The sequence below is a fragment of the Vanacampus margaritifer genome, chromosome 6, assembly GCF_051991255.1.
Source record: "Vanacampus margaritifer isolate UIUO_Vmar chromosome 6, RoL_Vmar_1.0, whole genome shotgun sequence".
NCBI lineage: Eukaryota > Metazoa > Chordata > Actinopteri > Syngnathiformes > Syngnathidae > Vanacampus > Vanacampus margaritifer.
This window is the reverse complement of record NC_135437.1, coordinates 3,389,987-3,417,364: the sequence shown is the minus strand read 5'-3', so window position 1 is coordinate 3,417,364 and position 27,378 is coordinate 3,389,987. Positions and strand designations below refer to the sequence as shown.

Below are 27,378 nucleotides of genomic sequence, written 5' to 3'. Positions count from 1 at the left end.
TAAAGCTAACTCAAACCCAACCCAAATCATTTAGCCCACCTTTGCCTCAAGTCAGTTAAGATATCCTCCAGCTCACCTGTGATCCTAAACATAAGAAACGTATAGAAAAGGGTAGATTGATACTACTACTACGACTAATAATGATAATAATGATAATAATAATAATAATAATAATAAGAAGAAGAAGAAGAAGAAGAAGAAGACGTGAGCACAGCTACAGTCTTGCCTACAGATAGTCTACGAATGATTGGGTATATAAAGTAAAAGGGAAGTCCAAAATGTTCCTGACAATGACATGCTCTATGCCAGCGGTGGGCAAACTCGATCCTCGAGGGCCGGAGTCTTCAATTAGCCTAAAATCATGCTGCTGAAATGTGGGTTGGGGAGAAAACCTTACAAACAAGGAGTGAACAAAGAAATTCCGCGCTGCCGAGATTTGAACCCAGAACCTCAAAATGGCACGGCAATGTGCCACACACTTGGCAGTGGTGCTGCCTACTCACTGTCATTCTTATCCTGAAAAGAAATTTGGAATTTCAAATATGACCATATGTAAATTAAATTGTAAATAGCTCACACAGTGGTCCATGCACAACACAAAACTCAGAGGCCATTGATAATCAGGCTTGGCCCTAGTTTATCAAGTCCCGTCTGCAAGGCACAGGGGCCTGCATTATTTATTACCAGTGCGCTGCCGTCATGGGTTGTTGTCCACATTTCTATTGGAATTCTTAGATTTCTTATTAAGTTATGTACTTAGCATTTCTGGGTTATTCTAATAATCAGGTTGACGTCAGCAATTTTAGTCTGAACCCATCCTTTATTTTATTACTACTCTGGATAATAAATTTATTTCACAATATTTATTTTTCAAAATATAACAAAGGCCTCCTCTGTCAGACCGATTTTGGATCTGTCTCATTCTCTTATTGAACTACCCGCTATTAGGCAAAAGTACCGACATGTGACTCTGATAGTGGAGTTGCTAAATTTAAGTGACTTTTCGTCCAATGGGGACCAAATGGAGAGTTACTGTACATCTTGTCCAGTGATTAATGTTAACGACTTCTCACAATAATCAGGAAACAAATTAATATTAATATGCAACACTTTATTTCTATAAATCTCTGCCTGTGTTTACAATTTCAAATGATCACTTGGTAGCCTTGAGCCAAGTAATTGCGAGCAAATACTAACGACACTACAGTTACCACCACTGCCTTAGTCTAGCGCATGCTTTTGTTGTTAGTGTTATTAGTATGATAAAGTATGTATTTACTTTGCATTGCATTTACTTTCTATTCTTTATATTGCACATGAAATCTACACAAACCATACATTAACATCAAATTATTCATTCATTTACCATATGAAAGTTAGAACATATTGTATGACTTGACTAATAGAATTTATGAATTGATTTTGAATGAATTGTTCTGAACTTACAGTGTATCTGTGGAGCACTTGCACCTCACTCTAACAAATTTCTGTTAATTTATTATAAAATTACAACAGTATCTATCATACTGTTTTTCATGATAATTATAAAATACTATTAAATATTTATCCTTAGCATGTAAATTAACAGTTAAATCAGACAGTTAAGAACAGTAGATAACTGTAATTTGACAGCATAAAACTATGGATTGCTACAAATTTCCAATGTTTAGTAATATAAAAACAATTAAAAACATTATTTTCTCTCAAGCGGCGGAGAACATTTCTTCACAACTTATCACTATCCATCAGCATCTTACTAACAATTGAGAGCTTATTTTTCAGTTTTGATGATATCACTTCTTTAATAATCAGGTGGGAAGTGCTTTCCAAACAGTGACGTTTAGGAACAAAGTTTGATTGTGTTATAAATAAAATAAAATAAAGACTGAGCAGCCTTTTAGAATTATCATAATTATTTTAATGAAAATATATTGAGTGTTTTCAGGATTCCACTTTCATAAAAAATTAAAAAATAAATAGACAGTCGAATACAGTCTGAAAAGTGTTGGCCAGAGGCTTGCAGGAGTGCCCATTGTGAACAGCTAAGGTGTTAATCTGCTAATTAGTTGATCTTTCAGTCATAAATGGTCAAATAAAAAAAGCTATTGTAAAGAATTTTTGGGACAAATTGCTAAATAGGGCAACTTTAACAATTTAAAAAAAGAATAATTTTTTTTTACAATAAATCAGTATAGAATAAATCAATAAAAAATAAAGACAGCCTTCCTGACATTACATATTTCACTATCAATGTTGCAATGGTAAAACTCAACATTTATAATGCACATTGTTTATAAATGTAGTAATTACATTTGGGGACCTTCTGCTGTCCCTCAATCTGGAGTGATTTTGAATGTACTGTATACACAGCAAAATTGCCAGTGTGAGATTAACACTGAGAGCAATGTTTAACAGTTTGTTATGAGGTAAAATATTAACTTCTCGGACATGCTGTTTATGCTTGCAGATAAAATGCTTGCAGTGGTGCACTAGCACTAATCAATCGGGATGTAACGATATCCAAACGTCACAATACAATTATTATCATGATATTGTGGGGAGGTTGGCAATATAAAAATAGCTTATGATACGGTGTAAAAACTTGTGATACTGTTTGAAGAAAAACTCATAATGATATTATGTTTTTGTAGGTGTAAGAGAGGAGTTTAAGATGGAGGTGAGACTGCATCGTCTTTACAATACTGTAATGATTCAATCAGAATCCTCCTCAAGTCCGATACATTAATGGGATCTGGCCTAGTTCAGACTGGGCCACGTGATTGACCCATTTAACAGGTTTGCTGTACCAACGTTAGAACAGCGGCGTAGTGTTTAAACGTCATATACTTGCAACATTTTTTTTTTACTGTTCTGCAATTCGATTGGAAAAGAAGATGTTGAGGTTTTCTTTACGAGTCACCAGGATAGGTAGGATTAGAAATTAGCTCTAGAGGGAGAGCCACGGCTAGATGTTAGATAGTCCAGATGAGAGATAAAGAGTATATCAGTAGAAGGGTGATGAGGATGGAGCTGCTGGCAAAGAGAGAAGAGGAAGACCAAAGAGAAGGTTGGCGGTTGTAGTGAGGGAATAGATGAGGCCAGTTGGTGTAAGACAGGAATGGACAGGATGCAGTGGACTGCGATAGAAAAGGATGACTTTGGTGATTTCAGATGAGACAAGTCAAAAGGAAAAGAAGTTTAGGCATTAGTTCTACTGTGGAGTTTCCCATAACCCGACAATACCCCAAATTTTTCTGGCTTTCATTGTCCCTTCAGCATTTTGTTAGATTAAAAAAAAAAACCACCAGCTCAAGTTTCAACAAACTAGAGCCAATATAGCCAAGATATGTTGTGTGCCTTTGTGTCTAGCTTCTAGTAAATATAACAGCATTCTTAGTTACTGTTGGTTCTCGAACGTGTATAGGGACATCAATGGATCATGTGCCTTAGCACATGACAGGATACATGTTGAGTGAGTGCTGCATTTGGTAGAACAGGGAAACCAAAGGCTTGGATTCTCAAATCCCCCTTCGGCTTTTTGGCAGCATCGATCAAATCTAGAGCTGCCACCCATCCTGTTTCTCCCAGAATTGTTGTGTTTTTTTTGTGTTTTTTTACCAGATGCCCTGACCTGGAAAATTTAAAATGGCTCCAAGGATACAATTTGTCACGTTTTTTAGGAAAATATGCAGAAATCCCATTTGGTTTCCTTCATCCTGTAGTCTAAAAATGTCCCCCGTGCTTCTTGGTTATTCACGCACGCTCCACCAGCTGAAAGTGGCTCACGCAAGCCAAGCAGGGAGGTAAACTTGACAGAAGAGAAATATATCAAGCCGGCATTGTCTTCTTCTCACTAAGTTTTGGTGACTTAAGTTGAAATGGAAGGAGAGACAACTGACAGAGGACGGAGAAACAGCCAATTTATGTACGGTAAGCCATTGGCACGTAACCCCCCCGATATACACGTTCAGAGTTTGAATAGGAATGTCCGACCCAGGAAGACCAGTTTCTGTCACTTGTGTTTTGTGTCCGGCAAAAATCTCCGTAGAATATGGAGAAAATAATGCTTTGGAAATCCACACAAAGTTATGGTATTAAACAAACGAAAACAGGCAACCATTGCAACTATTATGAAAAAAAAAGGTTCACCAAAAGATAAGATTGCAGTGGCAGAGAGTGAAACACACCCTGTCAACACACCCATGTGGGCTGGATATGGGCTGGTCAATGAGTCCTAACTGGGCTGCCCTGCTGGGTCCCAGTTAATTTTGTCCAGGGATTTCATGGTGGCCCCATGTGGGCAAGCCCAGATGGGCTCAAGGTGGGCCTTATATGGGCCCTAACTAAAACCCACATGGGTTTGGAATGGGCTGGTGAATGGGTCCCAGTTAATTTTGCCTAGGGATTTCATGGTGGCCCCATGTGGGCAAGCCCAGATGGGCTCAAGGTGGACTTCATATGGGCCCTAGCTAAAACCTACATTGGTTTAAAGGTGGGTCTCATATAGCCCTAGCTAAAAGTTGACTCCTAAAAATGGATTGCCATAAAAGGGGTTTGAACCAGGGTACCATAGAACCAAAGTCAGACAGCCAACCACTGAGCTTTACAGCCACATGAAATTTAATGTGACATCGGTCTATTACTGGTCTAAAATCCAAATTTTAACAGACCAGTATTTGGGGAAGTCTCTTCTGTAAGTGAAAATTACTTCCAGTTCCCAAATTCCTTTTGTTCAATTGTCAGTGTTTGCTGTGACAAGCGAGGAAAAGGAAAATGGCACTAACTCGTCTCTAAAACTCTTAAGTGCTGGTGTAAAGGTGGAGCTTAATTACATCTCTAATCTACAACTCTGTACAGTAATATCTAGTTTAGGCACAATTTAACTCTGAAACTATTAAAATTACACTTCAGGAGTTGAAATCTGCTCCCAAAAATGTCATCCTGAAATTTAAACTCAAAGGGTGATTCAAAAAGAATCCGCCAAAATCATCACACAATATTTCAAAAATTAAAAACAATAGAACACTCTAGCTTGGACACGAGTTGTACTTACCTTCAAGTGTTTTCTTCACGTTTTACAAATGGCCAATGTGGCTACCTCCGGCAGCACGGACACCATCAAGCCGATGAGAACTCAGGGTGTCAAGGTCCACCATGTTGATTCTGCAGCCGTTATTCAATGATCCATTTTTGAACAAGTTGGAGGACCGCCCCATTGAATTATTGGGGTTCGAGTTTATCTGAATAAAAACGTGCCTCAGCGCTGAATTGGTAGGAGAGGTGCAACAGACCTTGCTCTGTGCTCTTGGCTTGCCAGATAACCGGACCTCACTGAGTGTGTGACTTTTTCCTGTTGTTTGGGGTGGGGAGTCGCGGGGGGATTGATGTTGATGTTCCAACATTTCAAGTAAATATCGGTGACATGAAAAGATCAAATAACAGCTGCAATCAACAGCACGTGGACCGTGACATCCTGAGGTTTGGGAGGAATTCTCATATCGGCTTGATATTGTCTGTGCTGCCGGTGGTGGCCACATTGAGCACTTGTAAAATATGAAATAAAAACTTCTAAGAGAAATTCGAGGTCAGGGTTCACCAAATCCGTTCGTCGAGGTCCGGAGTCCTGCAGGTCTTAGATGTTTCCTCCCAATAGCACACCTGATTCATATAATCACTTCATCGGCATGCCTGATAACGATCCTGATCTTTAGTATCAGGTGTGTTAGTAGGCAGAAACATCTAAACCTGCAGGACTCTGGACTTCGACGACCGGAATTGGTGAAACCTGTTCTTCGTCATTCTGCTCTCTAAGCACCAGCCCATTCCAACCCAAGAAAACGAGCGGGTACTCAATCTTTGACATCATCGGGTGCGGACCCACCATCGCTCCGCCTCTGCGGACTAAAGACACACCCACTTTCTGTGAGACCTCCATGCTCGCAGTATAGTGAAGTAGCCTTTATCAATAATTATTCTGTCCGAATTAATTCAAAGCAATCAATTATCCTTCACATTTGCAATGCCAAAGTACCGTCTTAAATTCCCAGAAAGACTCCAGCTGATGCTTGCGTAAACTACAAGTTAAAACTCTGCGCCATTGTACCTATATGAACCGATTGTGTAGTAGTTAGCGTGCTCTCCCTGTAAGCAGCAGCTCCCGGGTTTGTCCCATATTGGGCTTGCCCCCCCATTCCTCAACTACAATGTCTTGCGGCAAAGGAGACGTTTTGTTTCAAATGTTTATTGAAGAATAGAACATCCATAACATAACCTCCTTAAGGTCACTTTTTTTCATTTCCTAGCAGCAGAAAAGTTACATTTGTAGTAGATTCATACATTCATACTTGTATTATAGCATATTTGATCTCACTAAAATATTTTTATCTGACTGAACCATGCACTTGACTACAAAGGCATTGCTTTTGCAAACTACACAAGAGCATTTGCATTTGTTAAAATTGATGCAATTTTTGACTCCCTGCTAGCTGTAAATCTATTAGGATTTCTTAAAGCTAGTTTTGCCATGTGACATTTGCTTTGAAATATTTCCACAATGATGATCAAAATGTTGTGTAAAATGCACCCCGAGGAGATGTTGACTCTTGGCCCTGTCCTGAAAAACACTCACAAAGGTGAGCGGTATGCGAGTGAACCTGTATGCTATCAGACATTAGAGAAGAGAAGAGGAACATGAGTTCCTACGTATGGCTACACAGCAATGATTCGGTAGCAACTTGATGGGTGTAGTGGTTTGACCTCAATTTAGTCAATGCAGTTGTGCTGCAGATGAGCTTTTGTAAACAAACAGGAAAGAGACATTTAAGCAAAGTGGGTTGTGGAGCCACATTTATGCTTTTAAATGTATGTTTCAAAGCACAACTGGTGTTTAGCATTGAAAACGCTCAACAGGCTATAATGTGTGATGGCGCCTCAGAAACAAAACATGAAGACAATAGTGAAAACATTTTATGGTCTTCTGTTTTGGCTTTAGGGGAGTTAGAAAATAGCATGATTGGGGAAAAAAAAACAGCAGCTGTCCATTTGCTGCTTCAATCCTCTGGCAAATGGGCTGCCAATCAGTTTTAAAAATATCTTCATATAATCTGATGGCTGTTTGTGGCAAAATGGACCAGTCAGTTGTTGGACCTGATAGCATCTCCATAAACTGTATCGAATCAAGATGAAGCAGTGGAATATTGTAGCTAAATAGATGGAGAATGGTCAGGAGTGTGAGTCAAGATTCAAGAGTTAAGTTTTTCTTTCTTTACTCTGGTTTAACACGCAACTGATGGGCAGCTATGACTTTGCGCTATCTTCCTAAAATGAAGCTATATAGCCTTTGTGAAAGTTACAGTATGTCCTCGAAAACAGGCAACACAACAATCCTGTTGAATTCTTTGAACAATTACCATCCAAGTGTTGATATGGAAAACATGATCATGAGAGCAGTGTCTGCACAGGCTGCCACTGTAGCATTAGCAGTTTAGTCGCTGCTAACTAGCTGTGTGACTATGGAGCCACAATGACAATAGATTTGGTATTGGAGAAAAAAATGTAATTGTGGAAAAAGTTGCATTGACATTGAAACAAGTAGCAGTTATATAAAAGGTTGTATTGAAAAATAAAATACATACATAACCACCCCCCCCCCCCACTATTTTCTTTAAGCATATTTTTTTGTATTATGATGTCCTCTTCAATGCCAAACTGCAGATTTTTTTTTTTACACTTTAATTCTGAGTGTCACAGGTTTTCAGTTTCAACTCTCTGGTTTTCAGTTTAACTTCTCTTTTTTTCAGTTTCAATTTATTGGCAGTGTTTTAATGTGGAGGGGTGGGGTTGGGGGCGGGACTTTGAGCGAGAGAACGCTTTCCAGCTTTTCAGGAGAGGAGAGAGGAGAGCGCCCTCTGTCGGCTCAAGGCAAATAAAACTGAAAACCAAAGAGTTGAAACTGAAAACCTGTGACACTCAGAAAAAAAAGAGTGTAAAAGAAATATATCTGCAGATTAGCATTGAAAAGGACATTATAATACAAAAAAATATGCTTAAAGAAAATAGTGTTTTTTAATGTCTGTATTTTATTTTTCCAATACAACCTTTTACAATGCCAATACTTGTTTTACAATGTCAATACTTGTTTCAATGTCAATGCAACTTTTTCCACAATGACAATTTTTTTCCCAATACCAAATCTTTTTGTCAGTATTGTGGCTCCATGTGGCCATCATACCTAAGCAGCAGTAAGTGTGTTATCTTTTGATCATGCTGTAATGCGCAGTGGCTGATCGGCCATGGACGGCGCACTGGACAGCAAAAACTGGTGAGCAACAAAGAAACTGGAAGTCGGTGGGCTTGTCGGCGCCACCACGCCTCACGATAAGCATACACATCCACAGCGTCAAAACCAATAATGGCCAAAACTAAATAGTGCTTCATATGCACAACAAAAACAAGGAGGCGCCACACTATGGATTGTTACAATGTGCATTTGCATTTTAAGGCATACTCATTATTCCCAATGGGTCCATTTTATAGTAGGTCATTGTTTTTTTTGTTTTTTTTATAAAATAGTTAGAAATTTGTTGTACTGCTGAATAAAATAATATTTTAATAATTTCTCTGTTAATTTTTTCCCTTTTTGCTATATTAATTTACATCATGTTAATCAAATCTTGAAGAACAATGTAGTTACATTAGTTTTCAGTCAAGATGCTTTAAAACTGTGAGATTTCGAAGTTCATTTTAACTAATTGAATGCTCTTATTATTTCTAACTCTCGACGATTTAAATAGTAATCTAGGGAATCTTGTGTCTCACATTGTACTTGAACTCCTTTTTGTGTGACGGGTGATTATAATACTTCCTGTTGACTACCAGCAGCATTCTTAATGGTTTATATGAGTCGGCTGTTCTTTCCTGTCCTTTGAAACTTTTCCATTTGGGGCTCGCCGTTTGTTATTCAATAACCCCAAATCATTTATCATGTTTGACATGACAGCCATAATAGGTGAGTCAAATGAAGCATGGAAATGATGCTTAAAGGAAAATCCCCATTTGGTTTGAACAAACCATATCTATGTTGGTGATTCTCTCATGTGAGTTCCCCTATAAAGTCCATGATGCAGTAACAGCTAGAGGCAAACGCGTGCAGAATGTGTAACGTGCTGTCCAAACATGATGATTACAGACTCGGGCATTGCCTTAGCCCACCTTTTAAAGCTGAGCTGTCACTGACCTGATACTGAGACAAAAGAATAGTGCTCCTTAGTGCCAACTAAAGATGGCTTGATGTATGCAAACAAATAACCCGATGCCATTCAATTGAACAGGAAATTATAGGTGAACTGAGCACTAACATGAGTAAACAATTTTGCCTTTCTTACTGTAATGATTTCCGGAATAACCGGATAGTGGATCCCACAAACTCAGACACACAAAGGGTGTGGATTGACAAATGTAATTGTACACAACAGAATTCTATGACACTAAGTGCTGGACGAAGCCAGGAGAAAAACAGCTAATAAAATAAAAGTCGCTTGCAAAGTATGCAAGGAAAATAAAGTAACAAAAATACACCCGAGGACTAGAGAAACGCACAAAGCAAATAAGAAAAAACAAAATACAAAACGAGCTATACAAAGCGGATAAACTAAAAGCGACGTGGGAAAAACAACACATGGATACCAATCACTCAAGCATAAAGCTGAGGAAACACAAAACTACGGAGCAAAAAGGGCTCAACGCGTGGTTAACAACCACTCAGGAAATAAACCGAGGAAACAAGAAACGAAAATAGGAATTTGGAACAAAAAGTCAGAATAAAGCTCTTGGGCGAGGACGTAGCAAGGTCAATACTCCGACGAGGAGTGTCGGCAGTTCCAGTTCTTATGACTGTGAATGAGAAACAGGTGTGGCGCAGGAGGACACGCCCCTCTACTCAATCGGAGACTGAAAATGAAAACACAACCATAACACTTACAGTTGTTATTTTATTTTATTAAACAATTGAATACACTTTAAAAACAAAATAATAACATAATTATCAACACTTTACACTGAAGGTGCAAAACAATGGACCAGATTTTCACCACTGTAAACACAGTCAGCTAAACACTTTTTGAAGAACAATACACACAGTGATTTGTGAAACACTGAACACACTTTAATACATTAGACATAGAAGTATGTCATAATGTCACTTCTTTGCAATTCCAAAACACTGACTGACAAATCACCACAAGCATGAGCCAGTTGATTAAGCACACGCACATTAGCTGTTTCAACACATGATTGCTTTATTGTAGACAAACTGATCAATTTGTCAAATAAAATTTTTGCAACACCAGTTGATAATGTCATCAACCATGGATTGATACTGACGGAGGCCTATCAACAAGACAATAGGTATAATGAAAAAAAGCACAAAAAAGGAAAAAAATCCAGCGAGGGTATTGCCTTTTTTTTCTTGGAGAGCTCAGTATTGTTCATTCGATTTGACATGTCATCATTGCTCTCCTTTTATATATATATATATATATATATATATATATATATATATATTTTTTTTTTGTATGTGGGTGAGTATGTGTATGTGCGTGTGTGTGTGTGCGTGCGTGCGTGCGAGTGTGTGTGTATTCATTAGTTCACCTAAAACCTATTAAAAAAAATTCCATACTAATAATATAATATAATAATAAATTGCCAAATGCAGAAACATCAATGTAAGTTATCACGATGTGGTGGCTCTCGCTAACAGGCAGAATTAAGTAACCAGAATTAGGTTAAAAAATTCTATATACATAGACCATGTTTCTATAAATTTTGATATTTGGTTTTTATTTGAGGCAGATATTTTTTCCATTAAAATGTGATTTAAGAGGATGTTAGACCATTGGTCGATATTCAGAGTTTGTTTATTTTTCCAGTTAACAAGAATTGTTTTTTTTGCGATAGTAAGGGCTACAAGTGTAGATTGAAATTGTTTATGTGGTAAGTCAGTTGTTGTTAGGTCACCGAGCAAACACAAGTTTGGAGATATAGGTATCCTACAATCCAAAATAGCGGAAAGTTTTTCTAAGACTTTAGTCCAGAAATACATAACCGGAGTACATAACCATAAAGCATGAACATAAGTGTCTGTAGTGTTTTGTAAACATTGGAGACAAATGTCGGAGTCTGAGAGTCCCATTTTCTTTATCATATATTGAGTAATGTATGCTCTATAAATAATTTTATATTGGATAAGTTGTAAATTTGTGTGTTTTGTCATTTTAAATACGTTTTCACAAACTTGAATCCAAAAGTCAGATTCCGGTGCTATAGACAAGTCTGTCTCCCATTTTGAGATGGGTAAAGACATTTTATCAGTATATGAAAGTAACTTATATATTTTTGAAAGTTTTTTTGTTGTTGTCGGAGAAAGCTTGTTAATATCTTTAGCTAAAACAAGCGGTTGGAGCGTACCCCGAAGTGTTGGAATTTTTTTCTTTATCATATTTTTAACTTGTAGATAATGTAAAAAATTTCCGTTTTTTATTTTGTATTTTTGGAGCAAGGATGTATATGATATAAACATATTATCTGAGAAGAGATGGTGGAGATGTGTAATTCCTTTCTGCTCCCACACACCTAAATAAAATGGTTGGTTGTTAAGTTGAAAGTCGGGGTTATGCCATAGGGGAGAAAGCCCACAGGGCTCCAGTTGGGCTTTTGTAATTTCTAGTGCCTTCCACCAGGCAGTCAGGGTGGCGGAAATCATTGGGTTTTTAAAACAATTATGTCGCTTAATCGATGTTGTAATAAAGAGTAAATCTAGAAGTTTGAGGTTATTACAATCCTTCTGTTCTAGTTCCAGCCAACAGTTAGTGTCTCTGTTGGGTTGTGCCCATAGAACGATATATTGTAGCTGGTTAGCTATATAGTAGTACCTAAAATTTGGTGCCTTTAGACCACCTTTGGATTTACTTTTCTGAAGAGTAGATAGACTAATCTTTGCTTTTTTTTTATTCCAGTAAAATTTTGTAACGGCTGAGTCCAACAACTGGAACCAGTTAGCCGTAGGTTTAAATGGAATCATTGAGAAAAAATAGTTTATTTTGGGTAAAACTTTCATTTTAATGGTGGCTATTCGTCCTATTAGAGAAATAGGAAGATTATTCCAGCGCTCCAAGTCACTATAAATGTTATCCAGAAGTGGAGAAAAGTTTAAATGAATTAAATCAGTTCAAATGATCAGCTCATCAGCAAGTGCGCTGAGAAGCCTGATAATCCTCACCTATGTTGGACGAGGGAGACATCTAAAACACACAGGACTGCGGGTCTCTAGGACCAGGGTTGCCTACCCCTGAACTCGGCAATTTATTTATTTACTTATTTATTTAACTTTACAGTAAGTTTTATGTGTCTTTTTTTTTAGGCTTACAGTTAGTGTTGTTGCGATACTGTTTTTGTGCCCTCGATACCAATTCCGATACCCAGTTTTGCAGTATCGGCTTATGCCGATACCGTACCGATACCTAGTTTGTTTGTTTGTTTTCAATGTGAAAATGCTGCCCACGTGTGTATGTCCTATGGTAACATATGATGGTTTATGTACATGTGTTTAGAGTTTTGACAAGAGTGATGTGTAACACAACTCTTGCCTTCTTGGCCATGTATTTGAACAGGAAATATGCAAATGATGAAATCATTGACATTATTGGGATGAAAAAAAAAAAGAAATTGAATGCATAGAACCTATAACTAAAATATAATTAGTCTTTTTTGCTTGGCTTTTTTTTAATTCTTCACATGCTAGGACAGAAAGGCAGCATTGTCTACTCCGACCGCACGCCCCTGGTCTAAAATCATTGGTTTGTAATTGTGTTAAATGTGTTTTCACAAAATCAGGCTTATGTCACAGAAAATGAAAATTGAAATATTCATGTATTCTAATTCTACACATAATTCCCCTTAAAATGATAAACAATACATGGAAGTACCTAAAAAATAATTGAGGTAATCACAGCAATTTCAGTATTGGCAGGTTCAAATTCCTTTTTAGAGAAAAACACATTTAAAGTTTTGGCACGAACATTTTTCAAATGTCCATAGCAACCAGTACTATAGGAAATAGGATATATTGACCCTAAACTTTCAGGAACTGTTGAAGTACCACTGATTGTCACATCCACCTAAGTGGGGCAAAATTTGCCGCATTTGGCCCATCCCCTGAGGGAGCTTTGAGCAGCAGCAGGGGCCGCACTCGGGAATCATTTAGTGGTCTTACCCCCCCAATTCCAACCCTTAATGCTGAGTGTCAAGCAGGGAGGAAATGGGTCAGTTGGGCCAGTGTGGAAAAATACATTTATAACAATTTGCACAAATTGCTGTTCTCTAACGAGAAGCTTAACGGCAAAATTCACAAACAACAATGTTCCTGCTCATGGAGGTGGCATCATCAGGGAATGGCTGTTGGAGACTGGCTTACCTCAAATGGAATGGCCTTAACTTTCTCCAGACCTGAATCCTATTGAAAACCTGTGGGATCAGCTCAGTCGCCGTGTAGAGGCTGGAAACTCAGCACCCCAGAACCTCAATGACCTGAGGGCTGCCCTTCAAGAAGAGTGGGATGCCATGCCTCATGTGTCAACTTGTGAACAGCATGAGACATCGTTGTTGAGCAGTAATTGATGCTCAAGGGCACATGAGACTTGTTGTGGCGTACTCACCATTGTTAACGTTTGTTTCAATTGCTTGAGATGATTAAATCACCAGTGCATCCTTCTACTTAAATATCCTACTTTCATGATATGTTATCACTGTTTGCGTGAACTTTTTATATTTTCCATAAATTTTACCTGAAAGCCAAATATTCCTAACTTTTTGTGAGTAGTATATGTGAATGGTTGATTCAAACAATGAAGTCCGTGCTTTGCTATATAGGCCCTCATTGTCCCATACAGGGATCCTGGCGTAAATCACTCACTGATTAGTGTTTACAACGAAAAAAATAACATAATTTGTCAGTAACAACCCAACCACTTAACCCCCCCCCCACACACACACACACACACTGGTTAAATGTACAAAGCTGTTAAATTCAAAGCAGTATCCCTAAACCTCTGACCCCAGAACAGCTCCTGTCTCCTGATACCTAATGTTGAGTGCATTTACCCAAGTTGAGGGATACATCAGAGTTGAGCATTTAGCCTAAATTTAATTTCACAGTGGCCATATTTTGCCTTTAGAAGCTGAGCCTTAAGTGGCATTTGCCTTTGCGGCTGTACAAGGCTGTGTCTTGTCTTCGCCAGCAGCTCCCCCAGGGAATTTTCAGAATGCTGTCACTGATTTGTCTCATGTTTCAAACACAGAGGTCAAACGTCATTACAATCCAGCAGGCATGAGGGGCGAACTGAAAATTCACTCGCTGTCTGTTAAATCACACGGTTGGAAGAAGCGCGCTTAACATCCATCATCACACATACGGCGTGTTGTTTTTGCCAGAGTACATCGAGATTGAAACATACCTACACAAACAAGACGACTAGGAAGTGCGATGAGAGTGTGATTTAAATGTGTCAGCTGGGGGTCTCGCAGCAGTATGGACGGAAAGTGAAAGAAAACATGTGAAGTCGGGCGCGCGGCTTGTGAGCTCGAAGACGAATGGGGTTTCTGTGCTGTAGTAAGCTCACCATCCAAATACCAATCAAACCCGGTTGTCCTTTCAAAGTAATAGCCACACTGTGAAATTTGAATTTACACAATCTGTATTTACATAGGTTAACAGTACGGTTAACATAGGTTTACGTTACGTGACAAAGTAGGTGGTCATTGGTCAAAGATCAAATGTATGGATAGTCCAACTATGGAGGTAAATATGGTGCAAAACTAACTTGTGAATTTTTTTTGTACCTGTAGAAAAAAGTCTAAATTTGTATCTGTAAAAGTCGTGATTTGTACCTGTAAAAAAAATGTGTACCTGGAAAAAAAAATTGTATCTGTAAAAAAAAAGTGTACCTGTACAGTAAACAAAAAGTTTGTATCTGTAAAAAAAAAATTGTATCTGTAAAAACAAATTTGTACCTGTAAAAGTCATGATTTGTACCTGTACAAAAATTTTTTTTGTACCTGTACAAAAAGTGTAAATTTGTATCTGTAAAAGTTGTGATTTGTACCTGTAGAAATGACAACTTGTAGTCAAAGAAGTCGCCACTAGGGGTCACAAGTGGTTTTTCTGCTGCTGTCCAGTGACGTGAGTTTTGCACCATTTATCTCGCTACAAATGTAGCAAAACTGATTCGTACTTGTAGAGCGCCGTGATTTGTACTCGTAGAAGAAGAGGGCGGGCTCTGGAGGATTTGGGCGGGCGAACATTTTTTTTACAGATACAATTTATTAGTTTTTTTACAGGTACAAATCACGACTTTTACAGATACAAATTTAGACTTTTTTTCTACAGGTACAAATTTTTTTCACAAGTTAGTTTTGCACCATATTTACCTCCATATCCAACTGGTAAGGTTCCAGTGAGTTGCAGTTTAGGCTACTGTTATTAGTTGACGTGGATAATACTGCAACCCTTTACATATAAAGCTGTATTCATTTAATTTAACCAGTGCTGCTTTGTATTTGGAGAGAACAATAGTTCAATTGTTAGCACTTGTATTTACTATAAATTCAGTTTATCTCCTATACAAACACCATTTTGTACATGAGATGTGTATTTTGGGTGTTAGACTCCATACTACTTTTGATGAGCAAGCGTGAAACGACGTTTATTTTGAAACAGGCCGAATGTCGGTGCGCAACTGCAAACTTGACGAAATCGAAGGCAGAACACGAGGACAACCTGTTGCGCGCTGGTCTTCTCCGCACAGTCTGCAGTCTCTGCGCACACATAGAGAACGCAGGCAGAACGCGCGGAGCAAGTGATGGACTTCCCTTAAATAAACACTTTGTATAGACTATCTCTTGATCGGATTTGCTATCGACTCACTGAGCCAGGATTGGAGCTGGGCGCACCTGACTGAAGTTAAACGGCATTGGGAGCAAAGGCCAGGGAAAGGTGCGTGCCAATTTGGAACAGTATTCAGGCGTTTTTCCACGTTCACTCTACTCAGGTGCAATGGTGACTCATTGTGTATCTATGGCTGTGTATACATACTGGAAACATAGTGTTGAGTAGAGACTTATGAAACCATGACTAAGCTCACTTGAGGCATAATGTGTTACAAAAGGTAACGTAAATATCGGAGCTGTAAGTAAGCTGAATTTAAAATGCGAGTGAGGACATGGGTTTAGAAAATGAATGGATGGACGTTTTGATGCACATGGTTTTAATTCAATCCACTTTGAGGCTGTAGATGAAGCTTAATGTTTGTCGTCTTTATAATGTTGCACATGTGTATGGATTGCATTTTGCTGGAGTGTGGCACTTTTTGATGTTGCCAATTTGACCAGTTAGCATTAAGACTTGAATTTTGTTATTATTAGCCTAGTGTATGTTAACACCAATAAGTGGTTTAGCTTAAGTTTAATTTTGAGTGCATGTTTCTTAATAAGACAATTTTCTCTGGCTGTTTGAAAAACAATACTAAATTCAATATATGAATTTAAAGGTCACTGCCAATGATCCTTACAAGAACAAACAAGACTCTGCTTAAGGTGAATCACCTGCAGCATTTTCACATTACTGATTGTATTGGTGCATAATGTTCACTTTCTAAGTTTGGCCAGGTGTCTATGCAACTCTTTGTGTTAGGCAGCAAGCATGACCTGTGTGTGTGTGTGTGTGTGTGTGTGTGTGTGTGTGTGTGCGTGCGTGCGTGTGTGTGTGCGCACATGCGTGTGCGTGTGCGCCAGAAGAGTTGTTATATGAGCTAAGTATGAACTGTAAAATGTATTTGTGTGTTGCTTTAATCCGTGCTAGACATGATAATCTCTAAATAATAAATAATTTCTTGATTAATTGACTGTGAAGAATAGTTTGTCGAGTTGAGTGCGTATAATTGGATATTGATTTAATTGTCATTTGAGGCATCAGAGCCTGTAAACATTTGATTTGCTGCTGATTCAGTTTTATCTAAAGAAGTTTTAAAACATTGTAATTGTTGTTACAAACAGACTAGGGATATTCAAGACCACTAATTCACTAACTCTAACACTAACTTACTAAAACTCTTGAGTAGTCACTGATACCAATTCCAAATGCCGATACCACTAGTACTTTTGCTAAATAAAATCCCCCCCCCCCCCAAAAAAAAACAAAAACAAAACAATGACAGATAATTTTAAAGAAAAACCTGTATATCCCAATGGCATTTTTACTCAAGATTGCATGAAATTAATGGCAATTTTATATTCTTCTAATTTACACTTTCTTGTTCCTGATTGTAAATCGGCCCATCCCTTAAAGAAAAAGAGTATCCTAAAAATACAGATTTTTGTGGGAATAGAATAGATTACCTCACTATGTTTTCACCATATAACGTAAAACAGTGTTTCTCATCCCTGGTCCTCAGGGCACACTATCCAGCCTGTTTTGCATGTCCATCTATTCCACACGCAGATGAGGGTCGTTGTTAGGCTTACTGATGAGCTGTTATTGGAATCACCTGCGTGTGGAATTGGGAGACATGGAAAACAGACTGGATATGGTGCCGGGCCCAAGGACCAGGGTTGATGTAAAAAATAAGATTTTAAATTTCCCTTCTGGTCAACCAAGAAAATCTCATTTTCAAATATGCCAGATATGCTTTTCTATCATTAGTCTTTCTGATGAACCTTTTTAAACTTTAAAATAATTTTGTGGTCTTGAAATATAGCACTGCAATAAAAAATTCAGAGATTGCCAAAGTTGTGACCTTTTTTTAAAACAAGTTCCTAACTGGTTCAAACGTGGCTTGTGTTGCTTGTGTTTGACTTGAACCATCAGCTTGCCAGTTACGCCGTTGCTTTGTGATTGATATCTGAGTACTGAGAACTGCGTTGTGGTTGATCAGTATTAACAATATGACATCAGAGAGGTGGTAAAAGCTCCCATAGAAGAGCTGTCATCGTAAAAAGAGTTCTTCGTAAACCCCTGTCGTCACTGCTTTGTCATCAAATCATGATGCAAATGCAAAAAAACAGTCAATCACATTCAGCAGAGCGTAAGCTTGAAACTTCTGAGGTTCACTGCTGGTCTTTTAAAATCCATGTCTACATACTCATGTGTTTTGCGTTTGCCCCTCAGGGTTAAACCACCATAAATGGTTCCACTTCTTTTGTAAATTGCCTTTATTTATCTGTGGGGTTTTAGCCTTGTACAAAAGTGTTCATACACTGGACTTATTTTGAGTGAAATGAAATTTATTTTGGGTTGGAAATGACGCAAGGAAGTGGCAAAAGACTAAGAAGATTTTTTCAAAATTGCGCTGCCCTTTTCAATGCAGGAGCATCTAGTGTACTAAATGTATATAACTCCTGTCAAGAAGATGTATTAACGTCAAATGACGCTTTTTGCCTTAGAGACATTTGCTTTGTTGGTGTGCGAGAAGAGGTGAGAGTTCTGCCCCACAATTTGTCATAATTGTGCGAAGGCTGTGGCCTTCACACATGTTATTCCTCAACTTCAAACTCCCCACTTTTTCGGCATCTATCTTCTTCCACAAAATTCATCAGATTCTCCTCATTCCAGTTTGAACATATTCCAAAAATTCACGCCATTCTAGGGTGTATTTTTCTTATTCCAAATATTCATGCCTTACCCACGATTCCCGATTTTGTACCCTCTTTTTCCCCATTCATTCTTATTGGGAGATTCTACATTTCACATTTACTTCCACATTTTTCATCCCATTCACTTCGATCCAACTTCAATATATTCCACAAATTCATACCATGAGCGCTTCCATTTCTTTCAGTACCAAAATTCACGCCTTACCCACAATTCCTCATTTTGTACCCTACTTTTCCCCACAAATTCTTAATAGGAGATTCCACATTTCACATTTACTTCCACATTTTTCATCCGTTTCACTTCATTCCAACTTCAATATATTCCACCATTTTATACCATGAGCTCCTCCATCTATTCCACAGGTTTTCATTTAGCCTTACAGCTTTCACACGCAATTTCTCCAGAAATGGCATTTTCTAGTCTGTTATTCTTGTTTAGATTGCATGTATTGTAAATAACCAAAAAACAAATCATATTTGATCACGGGTGTATTGATTGTATTTTATTTTGAAATTTGCATTGTAAAGTGTGGCTTCTGGTTTTGGCCGATGCACTTTTGTTTTGAGTGTGCATTTCCTTTTTAGCACAGTTTGCACATAATGTAGCTTGACATCTTAAGTACACCACAAAATTTGATTACATGGTTTATAATTTTATAATATATGGGACGCAAGCTCAGGATTGATCATCCTGCAGCTGGCTTCCTCTGGGGAGGGTGTATAGTGTAAAAGGCCGAAACACCCTGTGACCCAGAGGAACACCACTGATGATGCGTCTCGTAAATTCATTTTCTCAAGCCTTCCATCTACTATTCACCGTCAAGTCCACCATTTAATTGTGTGTGCTTCCACATGGATAGCGCATGGATGAAAGTTGCTCATAAATAGATGACCAAAAAAAACATAAGTAGAAGTCTTTTGTGCTGGGAAACTTTGTAGTTTGGATTTCAAATTTATATTTTACGACACAAGTGTTGGATGTTTTCAGACATCTTTTTGTAGTGGATTAGAATTCTGCATATAAGAATGGAATGTGCCAGGATAATTGGCAAAGGTGCATGAGTTCCTTCATCATCGTTAGTCATTTCTTACTCTCCAGTGTCATTTTCCGATAGAAGCGACACATTCACCAAATAGACATTCATTTGAACTGAAATGTGTCCAACATATGAACCATTTAGCGTTTGAGTGTATCACTGCATGTTGTGAAACCATCAACAGTTATTTAACTTGTTGAGCAACTGGCTGGCTTCCTGCCACATCACACCACCGGTCTCCTTTTCAACAACGTAGGAAGTCATGAGTCATGAGTTACAGTTTTTCACAGTTCGTAACACACACCACTCGATAATATGGCACAGTTTGCAAAACCCTCACCTCAAGTACCAATTCCTCAGCTAAACACTAAACACATCTAAACACTCCCTCGTTACACATCACCTTGTCAAAGCAGTACACACAATGGTCAGTTGTTGCACACACTCCCCAAATGAAATCTCAAAGCATCAACCCACAACACCCAATTATGCAAATCTGTAAACACCCAGGTCTGGTGAGCTATTTTCAATCAGGAGAACTAACTATGAGGCACTCGAAGAGATTTTTTCAGAGGTGCCTTACCAGAGAGACCATCCTCTGGGATGTGGATGAGGCCCTCTGGCCAGATAGAAACAGGAGACTTGATGTCTAATTCTTCCTGTGAAGGGGGAGAAGGGGGAGGGGGTGTACAAAATTGTAACCTTTTGACTTTTTTTTTTTTTTTTACATACATTTTCATTAGAAATGCCTGTGCACGGAAACACTGTAAATAAAACAGTGATTTGTTGCATACTTGTGTGATATTTTATGTTTGAAGAACACACCCATTTTCCAAAAGGAAAAATCAGTTTTCTCATGAGGCATTGCCATTCACATTGTGTGTTGCATTTTTATAATTGGGTTTTCAGTTTTGCACTTCAGTGTGCTGCAAATGCTTGCATGCAGTCAATATTCAGGTTAAGGTCAGAATTTCGGTTTGTGAAACAATCGAGGTAACACATTTACATGTCTGGTGGACAGTTACTTTTGTTTACCTGGTCATTTGTGCTCAATTGGAATATTCCATTCGACCCGCGATGCGCGGATAACGAATTTCGTAAATAACATAATTTCCGCTTTTAACTTACCAGAGTCAATAAAATACATTCTATTTATGTCACTCACCACGCTAAATAAAGTAGTCAGTTTCCTCTTCGCTCCAGAAGTGTGGTTCTTTGCTGAAAGCGTCATATTTTTTTTTACCCAGGCTTGAGTTTTTCCGGTGGGTTACACGCCAAAAGCACGGACTTATATACTTGTATATACTGTATGTGTATATAGGCACAAACTGTGGCGTTTTCGCCATAGAGACACAAAATAACTTTAAAATGCCACAGAGAAATCAATGTATTTGAGCGAGACTCTGTTAGCAAGTAGGACGGAGCTGCAGATACAAGTCGTTACTACATAGACCAAGATTCCTTGCTAATTCAAATAGGACAACTGCAGCATGAAAGGGCCTTGAACCTCTGCTTTGTTTGGTGAACATTAAACAATGGACAACGACAACAAGAGAAGGGTAAGAGTGAGAGGAGGAAGAGTAGGAGGAGGCCAAGGAAGAGGAAGACATGGAGGACAAGAAGAAGGAGGAGGAGAGCAATACTGTATTGCTCCTGATTCTCCTGATTGAAAATTGCTCACCAGACCTGGGTGTTTAGAGATTTGCATAATTGTGTGTTGTGGGTTGATCCTTTGAGATTTCAATTGGGGTGTGTGTGCAACAACTGACCATTGTGTGTACAGTGCTAAAAACAAGGTCATGTGCAATTGACATCAGAGTGCAAAGAAGGAAAGTCAGAGTCTAATGCAGATAAGGGAGTTTTTAGATGTGGCAAATTGGGCTGAGCAGTTGGTACTTGAAGTGAAGGTTATGCAAACTGTGCCAAATTATCCATTGTTGTGTGTTAAGAACTGTAAATAACTGTAACATGTTCAAAAATGGAATGTGGGCTTTCATTTGGTAAAGACAGTCATATTTTCACATTTCGCAAAGATAACATTCATTGAATAAACACAACTAAACTTTTGGCTCAACACTACCAAGCATGTACAGAACACACCGAAGAGCAAAATTGAAAACATAAATGGTACACACACTGAATCAACGACAATGCCCACTTCCGTCAGACAAACATAAAACATCACACACATTTTCAGACAAAACATTTTATTTTTGTAAGCATCACCACCTCACATAGTTGACCCGCTCGCCAGACATTTGTGTGTTGTATATTGATGCGTTGAGATTTTATGTGAGAAGTGTGCGTAAACCTGAAAAATTGTATGTTGCGTTTTGACAACCACGTTTTGTGAAATTTACATCTGGATGTAAAGAGAGAAAGTCAGAGTTCTAAAATGATGAGAAAATAACAAATTAAGTCAAGCGACTGGGGACAGAAGTCAAGGTTGTGCCTAATTTTTGCTTTTTGTGTTTTAGTAATCTGAAGATGCAATGCAAATGCAAATGCAATAAAAGCTGTTTTTGTACTGTGATGAGGTCAGAAACCTGACTGGAATTTATCAAAAAGTCTGTGTGAGTTCAAGAATTTGCTGAATTGACTAAAGCCAACTTTTTCGACAATCTTGGTGAAGGAGGGAGGGTTTGAGACATTTCTGTATTCTGTAATTTACTAACAAGGAGACATCCAGCGGTGTGTTTTTTAAAAGGGGCTTGACGGGGGGCTACTTTCAGGGGTTTAGCAAGGTCGCCTGACTGAAATGAACAGTTTATTATTTGCTGTAAATCGATTTGAACAGATTGAAAAGTCAGATGGGATTGAGTGAGTCAAGACAGCTGGTGGAAGGTTTCAACTGCTGAACCAAATCCATTTTTTGACCCCCTGAATTAAATTCCGTCATGGTAATTGGATTATTCTTGGGTGATTTTAAGTGCTGCATCATTTTGTAATGTTTGACCTGATGGATTGTACTTTTTCACTAAAGTATCAGGAAAATTAATTACATTTATCTGTTGAGAGGAGTTCTAGCGCTATTTGATTTGGGGGATTTGTGAGTTTGTCAACCATGGCAAATAGAGTGCGTCTATTCTTCTTACTAATGATTTCAGAAGTGTTGTCTAACTTTTAATAGCTCTACAACATTATGCAACAAACAGCATGGCTGTACATGCTCTTCCTTATCTTATAGCAGATCGTCATGTGATCCGAACATCGGCGAATAATCCAAATGTAGTTAATCGTCAGTTCCAGGATCTCTTTCTTTAACAAGTCTATTTCTACTTTAAATTTAATGCTTTCATTCATGCACTAAAACAGGTTATGTCACAAGGGTGTTATAAATGCTTGTTTACATGCTAGCACCTTCCACCAGAGCAAAAAATAAATTAAAAAAAACTTCCACCAGAGGAGAGTGACAATGACGAGTCGGGATTTAGTGTAAAAGTTTTGAAATACATTTTGTGTAATCATGTCATGTAATAATGTAATACGAATAATGTAATGTTTTGATCACTACTCAATGTGATGAACTGTCATTTGACTACAGTAAGAATTTGCCTGGTTTTATGCTAGTTACAGGCAAAAGCTTTATAACACGCTGTTTGTTTTCACCGTCTTAAGGAAGCATTTACATTGCACTGCATTTATCAGAAATGCCCGGATGTTTGGAATTGTCCATTTGGAGTGCCTAGTAAACACTGAACAGTTTTGATGTGATCCTTGTGTATTATGTTGGGGGAGAACTGTGTTGAATCATAAACATAATTGTATAATACATTTGAGATATCCATGATAAAATATCAACAAACTTTCTTGTCCCAAATCACAATAAATGGCAAATAATCTTGTAATTGACCAACATTTTTATATCAAATTTCCCATTGTGGTCATTTAACCCAGGGTGATATCCTTATCTGCTATTGGAGTTTGTCAGTAAGGTGGGGGCTTTAGGACCCAGATGCGGGAAGGCAGAGGTGCAGGCCAAAAAGAGGTTTTAATTTCTAATCAAAAAAAAAAAAAAAACTAAAACAAAATAAACTGAACTAACAAAAGATGAAGCTAAACAACTAAGGCGAGACTAACAATATGACATGGATCATGAAAAGGTAACAAGGTCAGCGTGACGTGGCGAAAGACTTACGACAGTGGCAACAGCAAAAATGAACCAACACAGACAGGGGGGAGACAACCGACTAAATACACCAACACTAATGACATGACACACCTGGCTGAGGGCACTGATTGGATGACACATGAGGGTGATGGGGACACAGACACCACACGAGGAAGGGCAAGTGACCAAAAACGAGAGGAGTAGACTTTTCACAATAAAACAGGAAATGACAAGACAAGGGGAACACACAATGAAAACATGAGAGGGAGTAAACAAAACTGAAAATAAACATGACAGAACCCCTCCGTCGAGGGACGGCTTCCAGACGTCCCTTAAAAAGTTCAAAAACAGGGCGGGCGGAGGGGGCGCGGAGGCGGGAACCTGACACATCCCTCCAGCCTAGTCCGGGGGACGTCCCGGGCGCCAGACGAGGGGAGACCGGCGGCGCCGATCTGGAGGGCGCCCCGGACGCCACACCGGAATAGGACGGCCGTGGGATGAACATCTCCTGTCCACCCCCATGGGCCTGGAAGAAGCGAAGAGGCCTGAGGCTCCGACGGCCGACGTGGCTCGGGGACTTTGGACATCGGCCGACGTGGCTCGGGGACTTTGGACATCGGCCGACGTGGCTCGGGGACTTTGGACATCGGCCGACGTGGCTCGGGGACTTTGGACATCGGCCGACGTGGCTCGGGGACTTTGGACATCGGCCGACGTGGCTCGGGGACTTTGGACATCGGCCGACGTGGCTCGGGGACTTTGGTCATCGGCCGACGTGGCTCGGGGACTTGGGGCTGCCGCGGAGCCGGCACGGAGTCCGGGACCTGCCGCGGAGCCGGCACGGGAACCTGGGGCTGCGGCGGCCGACGTGGCTCAGGGATCTGAGGCTGTGGCGGCAGACGTGGTTCGGGGACTGAGAACAGCGGCGGCAGACGTGGCACGATAGGGACTTGGGGCGGACGTGGCTGACGTGGCACGATAGGGACTTGGGGCGGACGTGGCTGACGTGGCACGATAGGGACTTGGGGCGGACGTGGCTGACGTGGCACGATAGGGACTTGGGGCGGACGTGGCTGACGTGGCACGATAGGGACTTGGGGCGGACGTGGCTGACGTGGCACGATAGGGACTTGGGGCGGACGTGGCTGACGTGGCACGATAGGGACTTGGGGCGGACGTGGCTGACGTGGCACGATAGGGACTTGGGGCGGACGTGGCTGACGTGGCACGATAGGGACTTGGGGCGGACGTGGCTGACGTGGCACGATAGGGACTTGGGGCTGCGACGGTAGACCTGGCAGGATAGGGACTTGAGGCTGCGACGGTAGACCTGGCAGGATAGGGACTTGAGGCTGCGACGGTAGACCTGGCAGGATAGGGACTTGAGGCTGCGGCGGCAGTCCTGGCAGAGAAAGGGACATGAGGCTGCGGCGGAAGTCCTGGCAGAGAGGCTTGAAGCTGTGGCGGCAGACCTGGCAGAGGACTTGAGGCAGCGGCGGCAGGCGTGGTAGGACAGGGACTTGAGGCTGCGGCTGAGCCGACACGGGGCTGCGGCGGAGCCGACACGGGGACCTGGGGCTGCGGAGGCAGACGTGGCTCGGGGAGTTGCGGCTGGCGACTCCGAGCGCCACCATCTGAAGCCCAACTCCCTTGATCAAAGAGGACAGCAGGTCCATTTGGGCGGCCATGGCGTGCTGGAGCTCCTCCTGGCGCGACAGGCGCGCCTCCTGATTCCCCATCATGGCTTTCAGCGCTCCCGCTGGGTCCTTCTCTGGTCGATTCATTCTGTCAGTAAGGTGGGGGCTTTAGGAGCCAGATGCGGGAAGGCAGAGCAAGGAGGCAGAGGTGCAGTCCAAAAAGAGGTTTTAATTTCTAATCAAAAAAAAAACTAACTTCAAAAAACAAAATAAACTGAACTAACAAAAGATGAAGCTAAACATGACAAAACAACTAAGGCGAGACTAACAATATGACATGGATCCTGATAAGGTAACAAGGTCAGCGTGACGTGGCGAAAGACTTACGACAGTGGCAACAGCAAAAATGAACCGACACAGACAGGGGGGAGACAACCGACTAAATACACCAACACTAATGACATGACAAGACACACCTGGCTGAGGGCACTGATTGGATGACACATGAGGGTGATGGGGACACAGGTGGACACAATCAGGGTTGACACAGACACCACACGAGGAAGGGCAAGTGACCAGAAACGAGAGGAGTAGACTTTTCACAATAAAACAGGAAATGACAAGACAAGGGGAACACACAAGGAAAACATGACAGGGAGTAAACAAAACTGAAAATAAACATGACAGAGTTGACTTTCTAGTGGTCTTAGACAGTTCCTGAAAGTTTAGGGTCAATATATTTTTCCTAAGGTACTGGTTGCTATGGACCTTTGAAATATGTATGTACCAAAACTTAATTTTTTTTTTTTTTTTGGGAGAGCTCAGTATTGATCATTTGACATGTCATCATCATTGTTCTCCCTTTTTTTTTTTTTGATTAAAAAAAAAAAATGTACCAAAACTTTAAATGGGGTTTTCTCAAAACTAGCCATTCCTGCTTAATTTATAGGTTAAATTTGTTTGTAAAGCCTTCGGCACCATGTGGCTGGATAGCCTAGTCGTTATGGTCGTTACCTTTGGTCAACTGTCCCAGTCTTTTTGGTAAGGGGTGTTTTTAGCCTAGCAGCTAGCTAGCACAACGTCTTGGGCAGCTGTTTATTAAAAACGACCTTTTCCTCGCCTGAAACATCATTCACAAATGATTTATATAAATGTTGTGAGGATAAGCGGTTCTGATAATGGATGGATAGATGGGCATTAGGGATGCACGATAATATCAGTGGACGATAATTATTGAGAATTATCAACCAATTTGACATCATACAGATAAACCAGATAATAAAGAAATCCACCGATAATAATAGACTTGTAGCGTTGGTCCATCTGTTGTGGTTATGGCTCAAGTCGTGGTTATGGCTCAAGAAGTCATAATGCACGCCTTGTGTTAATAGGAGGTGCATCATGGCGACATGGCAGTCGCCATTGTGGGCATTCTTTACTGTGTCTCCCCAAAATGTTAGTCTCAAAGTTTTTTGTTGCATTTTTAAAACATGACTGTTTTGTTTTGGCAAACTTAAAATGAATTACTGGTTGCCTTTGAAGCAGAGATATCAATAAAATTCAGCTTCATGGTGCTTTACACAATGTTTCAATGTATTTGTACATGTTAAACTTATAGTAGGACTCATAAGTATATTTGTATTCAAGTAAATTTTTCAAACAATTATCGGCTTACTTCCCACCCAGCACCAGACGTCTTTTGGACGTTTAAATTTGGGCTAAATCGGGTCCGTCTGTCTTAGACTGATTTAGACCAAAAATAGACGTTGAAAACTGGGTCATGTTATAGCACATCTAATATGTTCCAAATTTAGCCCAAAAATAGAATAAAATTGGGTTGTATTCAGCCTATCGAATGTGGTCAAAATTCAGCCTAAAAATTAAGTTGCTTGTC

General features: G+C 39.8%; 1 protein-coding gene and 1 long non-coding RNA gene across 4 annotated transcripts in view; one reads left to right on the top strand and one right to left on the bottom strand.

Moving 5' to 3' along the window:
* Positions 1 to 5,306, bottom strand: part of LOC144053824 (uncharacterized) — a 39,763-nt gene extending 34,457 nt beyond the window's left edge. Inside the window, exon 1 of the long non-coding RNA XR_013294520.1 lies at positions 5,054 to 5,306. This is a non-coding gene — a long non-coding RNA (uncharacterized LOC144053824). The remainder of the gene's footprint in view (positions 1 to 5,053) is intronic.
* A 10,511-nt stretch (positions 5,307 to 15,817) lies between these two features.
* The window catches only part of il34 (interleukin 34), a 73,700-nt gene continuing 62,139 nt past the window's right edge, over positions 15,818 to 27,378 (top strand). For all 3 annotated transcript variants that reach the window (XR_013294474.1, XM_077568093.1, XM_077568092.1), the window contains exon 1: positions 15,818 to 16,045. The gene's annotated coding sequence lies outside the window, so the exon portion shown is untranslated. The remainder of the gene's footprint in view (positions 16,046 to 27,378) is intronic.